This window comes from Heterocephalus glaber, unplaced genomic scaffold, assembly GCF_053883595.1.
Source record: "Heterocephalus glaber isolate CG9 unplaced genomic scaffold, H.glaber_assembly_v1.0 deba00001764, whole genome shotgun sequence".
Taxonomy (NCBI): Eukaryota; Metazoa; Chordata; class Mammalia; order Rodentia; family Bathyergidae; genus Heterocephalus; species Heterocephalus glaber.
Window position 1 is genome coordinate 4,143,320 of NW_028258461.1, and position 14,797 is coordinate 4,158,116.

Sequence of the window (14,797 nt, forward strand, 5' to 3'; positions counted from 1 at the left end):
ATTTTTACGTTGTTTTTGCAGGCAAAAGTACCATCTAATCTTCATTAAGAAGGGAAATATACAAGAAAATTTATCTCTCAGATGTTGGGGTGGATTTACTATTTCAAAATTCTTTGAAAGCAACATTAATTTCCTGGGGATATTATTACGCACTCACCTTATTCATTGGATGAACTCTCCAATGTTTAATTATTTCTTGCTTTCTCAACCAGGATAATACTTTTTAAGCTACTTTTGCTTTGTTTCTTATAACAAAGCAATATGAGTGTGGGAATACATTTTCTATTGTATTGATATTTCCTAGAGAATGGCAAGAACTATCATGGGATGGCTTATGTTCTCAGGGTAACACAGAGACAGGCTAAAAGGCACGCTTCTACTTTTTCCCCAAGTTAAATAACTCCAAAAGTCCAATCCTCTGGATTCCCTTCAGGTGACAGTTTCTTTTCCAATGTCTCCTTACATTCAGACAAGCCAAAGGAGAAAATCTTTTGTGGAAGTTTCGGCCTCTTCCTTGTCTTAAATATGCTAAAATCGTGACTTGAAAATATCTGGTAAAGGATCTAGAAGAAAATATTCTAGTTTTGGTTTTGCAAAGAGGTCACTCTACCTTTCTCTAGAATATATACCCCTTGATGACAACTGTTACTTATCTTGTTTACTTAAAACCCTGAACTACCATAAACTTGATTTCAGTAATGAAATTATAGCATAAATTAATAAAATTCATATTCAATATGCATTTTATACTAGAGAGAGAAATTCACATGTTTAACAAGGGAGACAGTTTGTGATGTATGCATTGTTCAGTGATTATGTCAGTGTCTGAACATCATAGAGTGGACTTACACAAATGTAACTGCTATGGCTCGATCATTCTGTGTGGTTTCTTGATGCAACAAAGGTATTCAGTAAATAGGAGATGTGTGGGGTGCTGTCAGCATAACATGGCACACTGCCCCGCAGTAAACATTATTTACATAAGGTAAAGGAGTGCAGTCCAAAATAAGGACATGAAGCATAGTGTAATATAGTTAATGCATTACCATTTTCATGTATTATATATTTTGCATAACCATAGGTACTATACATTTATAAGACTGGCAGGACAGTAGGGTTATTTATGCAAGCATCACTACACACATGTGACTAATGCATTGGAACTAAGACTTCAGGATGGCCACCACTTCAGTAGCTGACAGGTATTTTTCAGCTTCATGGTAATCTTATGCCACCACCTTAGTATATATGGTCTTTTGTAGACTGAAATATCATTTATGACTGTATTTTAATATAATATTTTAAGGTGTTACATGCAAATATATACTTGTATATGTGGAACATTTACATGTATTCTTAAGTTACTGTTGGTTTTTGTTGTTATTTGTTTTGCAATATCAGATTCCCAACCCTTTTGAATTTTAGTTTTTGTTTTTAGACAGAGTCTCACTATGTTGCTAAGTTGCCTAGTACAGACTCAAAATTATATCCTCCTGCCTCAGTCTCCCAGAATGATAGGACTTAAGTGGTGTTCCACCACCACTGGTTAAGGTTTTTGTTATACTTCAGGGTTTATCTTTCAGTATCAGAAAATTGGAGAGGGCATATGAAGAACAAATTTCTTTTATCATCTACATATGTTGATTTAACCAGCTATCTACCTAATTTCTTTAACCAGCTGGTCAAAAGGACAAATATATGTGGTTAATCCACTATCAGTTATGATGAAGGCTACACATGCATACCTAGCTATGATAGGTAGGCAGCACTCCATGATGACAACTTCAACTGCCTGCTATTTTCTCTTGTTGTCTGATCCCTTATGAATATCATTCATTGCCCTCCCCTCATTTACCATGTCTTTGTGGTGGATTCTAAAGCTAGATTTTTCATTTCTAACTACCTACTGGACATTTCTACCGGAAAAGTCGGACAGAGCTTCAGTGTCAAATTTCCTTTTGTTCCTGGTTATTTCAGCTCTTGTTCTTGAATTCTCCATGTTCATCGAGGCTGCTATTATTTTCCAAATCCCACAAATTTTAAAACTAAGACTAGTCTTTGACACACCATCATTTTTACCCCAGTTTTTAACTCAAACTCATTCTTTTTTTCTTCCTCATATCCGTGACATTATCTGTGTTCTTTGTTTTTCTATTACCAAAACCTCAATTCAAGCACTTTGTATCATCTGTCTGAATTGATGCATTTACTGACCATAGAGAATGCCCACCTTTACTCTCCTCCTCTCCAGTGCTGTAGCGGCACTGTGTCTGAAGGCGGTAACTTTGATCATATCATTGTGTTTATGTCCTTCTTATTCAACAAGGCTTTTGCTCTTGGTGACTGAGGTCTAAGTGCAGTTTCTTCCACAAGATCTTCACCGCACTGTCCTTGGCAGAATGTTATTTCTATATTTTCCCTTTTGATGCCTCTTCACCATTACCATTAATAAATGTGCTCCTTTTTGTGGTTTATGCTATAAACATTTTCTTTTTCTTCATAGATGACATTTTAATTGAGGGCAGAAGCATAAGTGACATGGATAATAATGAATAACTGGAGATGTATTTTTAAACATGATGGGATACACCCTGATTTATTTATCAGTATCTAGGGAAGTTCTGGGCTAATATTTTGTATTCAACATTAAAGGAACTCACAATATTATAGCTACAAGAATCACTAAACTTCATGTACTAAAATTTTTCTCTACTCTTCAGATGAGGAAACAGAAGTCTATAGATGATAAGTTCCTCATGCAAGATCACAAAACAAGTTAGTAAGTTTCTTCACAGTGAATTACAAGTAAATTGCATTTGGTAAGGTTTACTTCTGATTAAAGCAATGACAATTAAAAAATCAAGTATGGTTGCTTGGTACTTTAAATATTCAGTTTAATAGCCTTCATTTATAATACATTTATATTAACAGATTTCATAGAGGCAACTAATAATATATTCATATTTATCTGTCTTTAAATAAGGAAATTTCAACTTGTTTTATGATGAGTAATTTTTTGCTAAAGGTTAAAGGTTAAATAGTAAATATTTTTAAAAAGTATTTAAATGCCTATCTTGGCACTGAATGTTAGTTATAGTATAGTTTGACTACTCTTTATGTATTGGGGAAAGAAGTTTTTCCTCAAATGAGTTTTCATATGCTGTTATGCAAATTTATTTATACTATATGACATAAGTACAGAAACAAAATGGTACATTGCAAAAAGAAGTAATAACAATTCTATGACTAACCCAAGAACATGAATGCTATGAAATATATAAAAATCATATATTGTAACCTCTAATACTATCAAAACAAATCTGAAGATTTTAAATTTGATTTCAATCCATTAGATATATATCAAACAATGGTAGGTATAACGAATCTTCTCTGTCGGTATACCTTTTAATAACTATGCTCCACATAAAATGCCTTCTTAGAGAAGGGCTTTGCTTCTTATTTCCATAACAAGCAAAATGAACTGCAATGCTGTTTTCCTCCTCTTAAATGCATCATTAGATTGTTTTGATTTATAGTTTTCTTATAAAATATTATTTTCAAGCAAATAAAACCCTTGCTTTTGTTTCATAAGCAAGGGATGATCTAGATTTTTAGTCTGTATTTGGTTAGACAGTTTGCTTTTATTTCCTATTTCCCTGTCTTCTTTTCCCTCTCTATATTAAGAATCTTCAGCCTGCCTCTTTCTCATAGTCTCTTTTCCTGACATGTGAATCAGATTGTACTGTGTGCTTTGAGTTATGGCAAAAGATCTAAAGAGACTTTATCCCAGAGGCCTGACTCTTGATTTTTCAGTGAAAAAATTTTAAAAATAAAAATTACAAGGTGAACTTGCAGGACAGTTATTATACATATTATGAGCTATCTCTTTGATGTGAAATCCAAAGATGTTCCTAAACTCCTTGTATTTAATTTTATTTAAGTACTTGCAATTTTAGATAAATAGATTGACAGTGAAGGTGGGCCAACAAAGGAATAGCTTCTTCCCTTAGTAGTTAGAAGCAAATTATTAGCTTTTAAAGAAAATTGCCTCCTTCACCCTGCTTTAAAATGTACAGTCTTTGTTTATAGCACATTTTGTCTTTAATGTTGTGAGCACCATATATATTATTTGTTTGCTTTCCTTCACATTGATTCTAAAGCACAGCAACCAAAGTAACATTAAAGGGAATGATGCTTACATTAAAATAGTCTCTATTTACTCATAGACCCAAATTACCATTCTATGCCTGAGATAAGCTGAACCAATGTTAATAAGGGCAATCTCTAACTCTATTATTTTAGCAAAGTCAGTGGTATGCTTCGGGGGAATCATTTTATCAAAAGCTAAATATATATATACCTTTCTATAAACATATAGTCCTAGAGCATCATATAGATATACATTCATAATAATTCATGGCTGGGGCAAACAACTACATTTTGAGCAGACTGAAAATCTTACCCCAAGACTTGTACTTTTAACTGACTCAAATGGTTTACCCTGAGGACAACATGGCAAGATATGTTCTTTTAAAATCTTAGGAGTGTATATGGTAAAGAAACCCCTCAAGGTAAAAGTGAAGGGGTGTACTGCAAGGAGTCTGGGCTTTGGAGTCTCAAAACCTCACAAAGAATCCAGGTATTTACTGTACAACTAAGCAAATGTTAATTAATCTCTCTGAGACTAATTTTCTCCTCTGGAAAATGGAAATGATAAAACCTACATTATATGATTGTTGTGAATATCAATACCAATACTTTGTTTAAAGCACTGAGTCAGTGTCTGAGCACCTTCTTGAATAAGAGAGGAGACTAGGCTTCTACCCGAGCTGGGAATAGAACCTGGGGATGTGGAAGAAGTGGAGGTAGCTCTGGCTTCTAAACATAAGATCAAGAAAGCCAGAGGAACACTAAAATACTCTTACAGAAGCAAGGCTGCAAACCTAATGCAAAGTATCAAATTGAACCCTCCACATAAAGTAGAAATAATGCCTTCAAAGTAGCACGTGATAAATGCTCGATAAATATTTGTCACATTGAATTAAACCAAGTTACTTTAATGAACAGGCAGGTTATGCATTCACTTTCCCACTTTGAAGATTGGGAAAATATTTGGGGGTCTTTAGTGGCAAGCCTGTCACATGGAGTTGTTGACCTTTCCATGGGTTATGCACTTAGTTGTAAGGACTCTAACACTTTTTTAAGCAGAATTTGACTTAACTACACTGTTCTCAGCCCTGTACCATCTTCTCTTTGCATTTGGGCAGGGATTTTCATGAATGATGGTTTATAAATCAGGACATAGAAACAAAGACAAGTTTATCCAGGGTCACTTATTTCATTAAAAGCCAGCCCTGCCCACTGTCTCTCTCCCTCTCTTTCTCTTCCTCTCTCCTTCTTCCTCTCTTCTTCCTTCTCTCTCTCTCCCTTCCCTTTCCTCTCTCCTATTTCTGCCCAGTGTGTCTGATTATATGATGAATTTGGCTACTGTGAACATAATTTTGAGGAAAAGAAAGGCAGTGTGTTTGATTAATCAAGTGCCATCTTCACCATCAACTATTTGTCCTGCAATCAGAGTCAGGAGTTTCTCTGTGATTCTAATGCATGAGGTCTTTATTAGCATAGGTTTCAATGATATCTACCACATGGTTTTTGAACTGCCTCATCCTCCAACACTGCTTGCAAAGAATTTGTTCCTCTTGCCTACTGATGTACTTAAATTTTTGTCGTAATTTTAAAGTAGTCAACATTAGGAAATGAGAGAAAGGTGTTTGGTCATTCCCCAATGTGCAGTTATCCACAGATTGGTGGCCATGAACCAAAACAGTCTTATAATCATTGTGAATTCTGCCCAACTATTCTCTCAGTCTTCAATGGCATCTGTATTCAAGCAATATTTATTAATTTTCATTAAAATCCACATTCAATCTAATGCCCGTTAAAAGGTATAAATCAACTGTCCTTGGGAAAATCTGTCTTTATTACTCCAAATCCAAGAGCATGTTTTCTGAATCTCTATTACCACATTTACAATCACTGGCTTTGTGATTGAAAGCATCTCTGTCCTAAATATAGAGTATAAATTCAGAATATAAATGGAGTTGGACTCTAACCTCCAGGACATGGAAGTCCATGGCTATTTAATCTTTATATTTCCAATATTATTTTGTCCATAATAAATAGGGCATTAATGTTTTAGTCATTGAATAGTTATTTTACTTGGGGTTCTTAATTTCACTCATTCATTTCTGATAAATAAAGTTAACTATTTGATGTTTTATTTTGAAAAACACTGCTACCATTTTTTCCTAAGAATTTTCCAAATCTAATATTCCTTGAATAAAATCTTGTATTTTTAAATTGCCTAAACAAGGCAAACTGAAATGCATTGTGGCAGAAAGAAAAATAAAGCCATTATTGGTACATGATTCAGCACGGACATTGAAATTTAGCTAAATAGAGTTCTACTGGATGCTCTTGTTCATTATGTGACCTACCTTCTCTGAACTTTAGTTTCTTCATCAGTAAAAATGAGAATAATTGCTTGTGGTTATCAAGATTAAATGTTTCATTAATTAATTGTATTTTTCATACACTAACAAAAGCTGTTATTGTTGCCATAAAGCTTTGACACTTTTGAATGGTCCCCTAGAACTTTGACCGTAGAATTATAAATATGCATAATGTCTTACTCCCTTAGCTTTTCTCCATTCATAACACACGATTTGCCACAGAGTAGGTGCTTACTAATTTTTTGCAGAACAAAGAAAAGTGGAAGAAGGAACCAAGAAGGCACAAGAGGGGAAGAACTAAATTATATGTTTGTTCCAGACATTCAATAATAACTGGAATTTTGCTATCCATAGTGTTACAGATTTGATCTGAAAGATCCCATAATGGCCTAAGTATTAAAGCTCGGTCCCCGGAAGATGGGGCTGTTGTGGGCTGATGGAACCCCTGACAGATGGAACTTATTTGAAGGAAGTCAGATCACACAAGGTATGCCCCCAAGAAGGGTGCTTGTGCCCCTCTGGCTCTCTCTCTTTGCTTCCCACCCATTATGAGCGAAAGTCTTCCTCTGCCACGTGCTCCCAATGCTGTGGTGTTCTGCGTTGTCCAAGAATCAAAGCAACTGGCCCAAGCAACCATTGGACTGAAAACTCTGAAACCGTGAGCCAAAAATAAATGTTTTCTCATTTTAATTCTTTATTTCAGGTATATTGTCACATTAATGAAAAGCTAACACACTTAAATTGATCGCTACCATCTTTCAGGAGTCATATTCTTGACAACATAGCATGAAACTCTATGCCTGTTCTGATACATAAGTCACACTCATCATTTTGTAGCACATTTAAAAAAAAAATTTCAAGTCCATCAAGTGAACAGGAAGTAGGATTGGGATTACATACAGATTTAGATGTGTTCTCATCTATAAGCTACATTCATATGAGGAAAATAAAATGAAGCTGTATGATAAACCATTTAAGTTACAAATGGTTAATTTAAAAAATGTTTAAGGAATCCAACTCAATAGAAAATGACCTGGTTTAAAAAATGGTCAGGGATGTAGCACCATGCCAGCCTCACAAACGCAGGGTCCTGAGTTAGATCCCCGTACCAAAAAAAAAAAAAAAAAAAAAAGTATATAAAAATGGCCGAAGTATCTGAACAGATTTTTCTGAAAAGAAGATAAATGAATGAAAAAGTACTCAACATAATTTATCGTCAGGAAAATGAAAATAAAAATCACAATAAGATATCACGTAACACCTATTGGTAATGATTTTATCAAAAAGAATAAATAACAAAGACTTTATTTCCATTTTTTCCATTTCTTATCATTTTTCCTTTCCCTTCTTTCCTTTCCCCTTCCCTTCCCACTACCCCTACCCCTTTGGACCTTTTCTTCCTATTTTTCATTATCGATTATTCATTCTAAATAGGGAAGGGTGGAGGGCGTGAAGGGAGGCCTAGGAATGGGGAAAAAATAAGAACCAAGATGCATTATGTAAAGGTACAATTCCCAATGAGAAATGTAACTGTGTTGTATACCTACAACGTACCAATAAAAGAATTTAATACAAAAAAAAGAATAAATAACAAGTGTTGGTAAGCATGTTAAGAAAAGGAAACCCTTGTATATGCATTATTGGTAAAAATGTAAATAGGTCAAGTCATGATAGAAATTCGTATGGAGGCTCCTCAAAAAATTAAAAACAGAACTACTGTAAGAATCACCCATTTCCACTTTCTGAGTATATTGACATAGAAGATGAAATCCGAATAATGAAGAGATATCTGTACACATATGCTCATTGAGGCATTATTCATAATATCAAAGATATGGAACCAACCTAAGTGTCCATTGAGACATGAATGGATAAAGAAAAGAAAGTATTATTTAGTTATAGAAAGGAAAGAACATTTAGGATTAATGACAGCATACATGAACCTAGAGAACATCATGTTAAATGAAAGAAGTAATACAATCTCCCTTATATGTGGAAGCTAAAAAAATTGAACTCATAGAAGTAAAGACAGGCCAGAGATTTAGCTCTGTGGCACTGTACCTGCCTTGAAAGCTCAAGGTCCTGAGTTCAAACCCTGGTACCAAAAAAAGAAAAGAAAAAAGAGAAGTAAAGACCAGAAAGATGGCTACTTTTTGGAGGCATAGATGTAGAGAAAATTGAGAGAATTTGACTAAAAGATGAAAAGTCTCAAATAGCTGAGAGGAATAGATTTTTTAGATCTATTTTCCAGCAGAGTACCAGTAGTCAATAAAAACGTATTATTTATTGAGTAAACGTATTATGTATTATGAAATTGAGTAAATTTCACATCTCAACATAAAAGTGACAGATTAGTGAAAGGAAGGATATGTTAATTAGCTTGATTTAATAGTGACATTATACATATAGATACCAAAACATCACATTGAATTCCATAAATGTATACAATTATGATTAATTTACCAAAAACAGTATGAATTAAAAAAATGAAGCTGAATTTTTTCTATTTTTCTCATTTTTTAACACCACTAATTCTGGGGAAAATATGTGAGAAGAATGACTTGAGTCTCATTGTGGTATCGATTTCAGTGCTCTACCGTATTTACTTTACTTACCAGATTTGAAGCTTCACTGAGGGGATGAGGTGAAGGGAACACCAGATTGGAAAGGCTGCTTTGGTGGGTGAGCAGTAGGCAAAAGAGAAGTATGATGGGACAGGGTTCCCATTCTTACTGGTTAAGAGCCTTCGAAAGACATGGGACGGAAGTATGGAGAAGAAAAACTACTGTTCTTTATGGTAGAGTAGGTAGCACTTCATTGTACATTAAATACCACATTCTCTTTATCTATTCATCTGTTAAGGGCCATATGTGTTGTTTCCAAGATTTAGCTACTACAAATTGTGGTGCTATAAACACAGCTATGAATATATCACTGTGGTACAATGCTTTTAACTCTTTTGGGAAGATACCTAGAAAGGGAAGAGCTGGGTCTAATGGAACCTCTAGTTTCATTTTCGTGAGGAATCTCCATAATGATTTCCATACTGATTATACCAACTTACATCCACCAACAGTGGAGAAGGGTCCCCTCCGACCCCACAGCCTCACCAGAATTTGCTATTGGTTGATTTCTTGATGATAGCCACTCTTTCCGGAGTGAAATCGAATCTCAGTGTTCTAATTTGCATTTCTCATTTTTAGGTAAATGGATGCACCTTGAGAACATAAGTGAAGCAAATCTGACACATATGTTTAAATATTGAATTGTTTCTCTTATGTGAGAAACCAAAAGTTTAAGTAAGAACCCAAAATGGAGAACAGATGTTTGAAAGTAGGAAGAAAATGTTCAAATGGGAAGAGGAACAAAAGAGGGGGGAGTGGGAAGGGAATAGGGATAAAAAATACTAAAGAATGGAAGGAAAACAATAGAAACAAGTTTTGTGAATGGGAAGGGGAAAGAGGATTGAAGGGACGTTGAAAAACAATTAAGATACAGGTACAAATTCCTGATGATGAATGTTATTATGTATGTCAAAAATGTACCAATAAAATTAATTTTTTAAAAGCTACTGTCAGGAAATAACAGGCATTTTGGAATTCTTCCATCAAAAAAGTCAGAAGGAGGAGGAGAAGGAGGAAGGGAAAGGGAGGAAGAGAATCAAAAGAAGAAGGAGAAAAGTTAGACAAGTTGTGATCCTTAGTGCCTAAATACCTTCGTGGAGGTTCCTTCAAAACTCCAACTTCTCAGCTTCCTTCTCTGATAAAAGTGCCAACTATTCCTTTACTTTTCAGGGGAATCCTAAAAGTGAAATAATGTGGGAAACTACCTAGTGCACACTTAATGCCTTTTCTTTTCTTTTCTTTTCTTTTCTTTCTTCCCTCTTGGCAGTGGAGGGACACTAGGGAGGGATGAGCTGAAGGCTTGTAAGCAGATTTTCCTTGCACTTGGTATGTATAGAGCTTTTGACTTCAGAAGAAGAACAGTTGGGGAATTTCACACTGTGAAACAGCAGAAATTTAGGATTTGATTATCCTTCTGGAAGTTTCTATGAATGTAAGGAGATCCGAAATGTGTTAGAAATAAGCCTCCCACTTACATCTTGATAAAAACAGGTTTAACAATGAGCTGTAATTAGCTCAGTCATTCAGCAAAACTTGGAGAAGTAAGCTCAAGCCTGCATTTAATATTTGGATCAACCTTTTGTGTGTGAACCGAAAGTGCTAAATTATAATCCCTTATCAAGGAATCAGAAAAAAATATGATATCTACCATATAAATTCATTCCTTTGTGATATTCTTGAATAGGTATTATTCTTTGGAATATCATGCTTTATAACACAGCATTCATAATTTTCAGGAAGAGAAAAATATCAAAATAACAACAAAATGATATTTTTAAAATGCCATGTAATGAACAAGATGTGTGGTTGAGATTTGGCCATTTAGGCCTCAAGAGCCTGAGTTGATTTAATGGAAGCATAGTGAAAATGTGAGCAATCAATTTGGTAAAGAAACAACCTGAGATGTCTGTTAAAAGTCTCAAATTATTTATATCATTTCATCAAATAATTCTATATCTAGAAAACTTTCATAAAGAAATAATCAGAACCAAAAAGAAAAATTACCCATATATTTACTGCAACATTGTTTACAATAGTAAATTTGGAAGTAATAGATATTGAAGACTAGAAGAATGATTAAAAAACTTGTGATATCCATAATATGCTATTTTACATAATCATCACAAATTTACATAGATATTGCAATATTGTTTAGGAACAACTCCTAGTGGCCTGGAAAATACTAATAATGTTACATTAGTTGGAAAATGACAGTTTATAAAATTTTAATGAAATATAAATTGTGTGTTTCTACGTGCAAGCATATATGTGCGTGCTTCTATGAATACATCATAAAATGACCAGAAGTAAGGGCTGCAAAATATTGTGGATCTAACAACTGAATCTTATTTATTTTTGTATATATACATATATTTTTTTCAATTGCATAGTTAATGTCTGCTACTTCTGCAATCAGAACAGTTCAAGTGCTTTTTTTAAAAATTTTTGCTTAAATTCTTTTATTGGTACATTTTATTTTCTTTTACTTCTTATTTATTTATTTTTTTGGTACCGGGGATCAAACTCGGGTCCTTGCGCTTGCACAGCAGTCGGCGAAACCAATGAGCTAGATCCCTGGCCCGGTACATTTTAGGTATACGAAACGTTTACATTTATCATTGGGTGCTTATACCTGTACATGATGTATCTTGGTTCTTATTTTTTCCCCATTCCTTGCCCTCCCTTCACCCCCCTCCACCCTTCCCTATTTACATAGGCTTCGTTTCCATTTTTTTTCAGTTCAAATGTTTATAACAACGCTTATAAAGATCTACAACATTTGAACAGTGTATGTGCGATATATGCTTGGAGTACATTTTAATGAATAATTTTCAAAATGACTTAATTGAAAATGAAAGTTTCTTTGTTATCCCATGCCCGCACTGAGGTGGCTTACATTTCAGTTATACACTTCTATTAGGTAAAGAGTCTAAGCTTTTGAAAACTTCCTCATTAATATCAATTGTACTTTTGATGAATATCCCCTGATCTGGTGGAGTTACATACTTCTTATTACCCATCCTTTTGGTCAGCTGCTCCTCTCCCTCATGTCAGTTAGATCAGTGATATTCATGCTTCTAGTGATGCAGCAAAAACAATACGGTATACCACAGGTCCCAGCACATTCTTGGCCAAAACATTAAAAGTAGTCTGTCAAAGCAAGATGTGGATCATTTTATCATGCAGCACTTTCATATTTTGGGCATGTGATGTTTGAAACATGACTTTGAGATCATTCCATTAAAATGAAATATTTTAGCTAGCCATGGTGGCCCATGCTCTAATCCCAGCACATGGCAGGCTGGGGCACATAAAGTGGCAAATTTAAGGCTGGCCTAGACTACACTGTAAGACCCTGTCTCAAAAATCAAACAATGACAAAAAATTTAACAAAAACTTAAAGGTTGTTACTGTTTAGACAGACATGGATAAGTCCAGTAAGAATTAGAAAATATATTCCTTTTCTTCTACACATTATATATTTTAATAAATTCAAGTGCATTCACTTATATATATAATTAGACATATATGAATCTACTTTTTAATTTATAATTATTTTAAAATTATTTACAAAATAATTGTAAAAGTTTTACAAAGTAAAGTTTTCATGTTATATTAAAAACAAACTGATTTCTTTAATGTAAATCAGGGGTCAAAAAAAGCAGTGAATAAAGAGCCTGACTCAGAGACAGTTGCTCTAAATGAATGACAAGCTGCAAAGAACCTAAATGCAGGGAATTAATCAAGAAGCATATTCACTTTCTATCCATGTCATTTCGAAACTGAGTTCCTCCCCTGTACATGAAGGACATGATCATTGCTTATTTGTGAAACAGATATGTTTTTTTCTTGAGTATAAAAATATGCATTTTGGATGCAGGCCAAGTTTAATTATTCCTCTTAGAAAACGCCTCGCATAGCAAACGACAAATTCTCCTGTAAGACAAGTGGCCGTATTCACATATCTGCTTATTGTAAATTGTTTCAGTATTTTTCTTTCAGTCGATTCTTTTTAGTCGAGGGAAAATATTTAAAAGTGAAGACAGGATATATATTTTTCTTCTCACTGTGAATTCAGCTGGACTATCTTCAGGGTATTTTTTATCTAGGGTAGGTGATAACTCTAAAATCTATCGAAAAATAAATATTATGCCTTGTGAAACATAACACACCAGAGAAGCACGAGGGGAAAATTTGGTTATGACAATTCCAAGAATCTGCAAAAGACTTCATAGAAAACATGGACATTTCATGTATATTTGAGAAAAAATGCTGACACAACAACTCACACAGGGGTGTAGAAGTTATTCATCAAAATATTGTGGTGTAAATATATTCTTTCCTAGATATAATTCTTAGACTATTTGTATACAGAGATATTAAATCATCTTCCACTCTTTAGAATTACAGTGAATTCTTATTTATTATTCCATGGCAGTATCAATCAAGACTAACCAAACTAATTTTTATAATGCAGCTAAATGTAGCTACAATTAAATTGATCAGAATAGAAATCTCTGTGATCAAATTTTATATAGGAAATGGAAATAATGTACTGACTAAACACTATCTATGTTCAATATGTGTCCATTCATTTATCTATTCACATCACAAATATATATTACCTACTATGCTAACTCTTGGAATACAGTGATGAATAAAAGAAAACAATGGACAATATACTACGTTGCCCTTGTGGAGGCTACATTCTAATTTATGAATGTGTCTAATTTATGAATGTGGTTCTCACTGTATATGTTTATTTATATGTCTGTGGCTGCATACTTATTTGAACATATGTACAACAGACATTTAGTAAAAAATAGAAAAATTTGAGTCATGAGATCCTAGTTTTACTTTTGGCACTTATGACACATTGCATTTCCAAAAGAAGTCCCTCCAAAGACCTCTTGAAATATGACTTTGCTACGCCCTGACCAAGAGGTGAAGTCCAATTTAATATTGTGAAGGCAATAATATTTGTTTGTAACTGCTAGAATGCCTCAGAATGGGTACTGTGTGACATCTAAAGATAGATCAGGAAAGGTCACACACCTTTTGCCTGTTTTTCCTGGGACACTTTCTATTGGAGAAGCCAAGCATCATATAAAAATCTAATTTTCCTGAGGCTATCATGTTGGAGAGGCTACATATAGACACTTGGACAAAAGTTCAAGCTGATCCCAGACTTCATTATTTTCTCTGAGGTGCGAGTAGAGCAATCTTAGACTCCCCAGACTATTTCATCCACCAGGTGAATATCACTCAGTGACCTTGAATAATGTAAAGGAGAGTGGAAGAATTATCCAACTGACTTCTCCAATTCCTTAACTACAGAATATGTAAGATGTAACAAGATAATTCTAGTATTAAGCTAGTGAATTTTAAAGTCATTTTCTTAACTGCAGTAGTAATTTTGACAGATAAACGATTTAATTGCTGTGTGACCATAGGAAATTTGTCAAATGAAAGTACCAATATAGGTGCTTCCTATGCAACATAAAAGAACAGGAGATTATGGAAGATACAAAATTGTGGAAGTTCATGGACAATGGGATGATAAGACATACAGGTAAGGGCAAATCATTACCTGTGTCTATGCTTATTGCTATGCTCTGAAAAGTCTGTGTTCCCTCAAAACACATGTTGAAATTTAGTTGC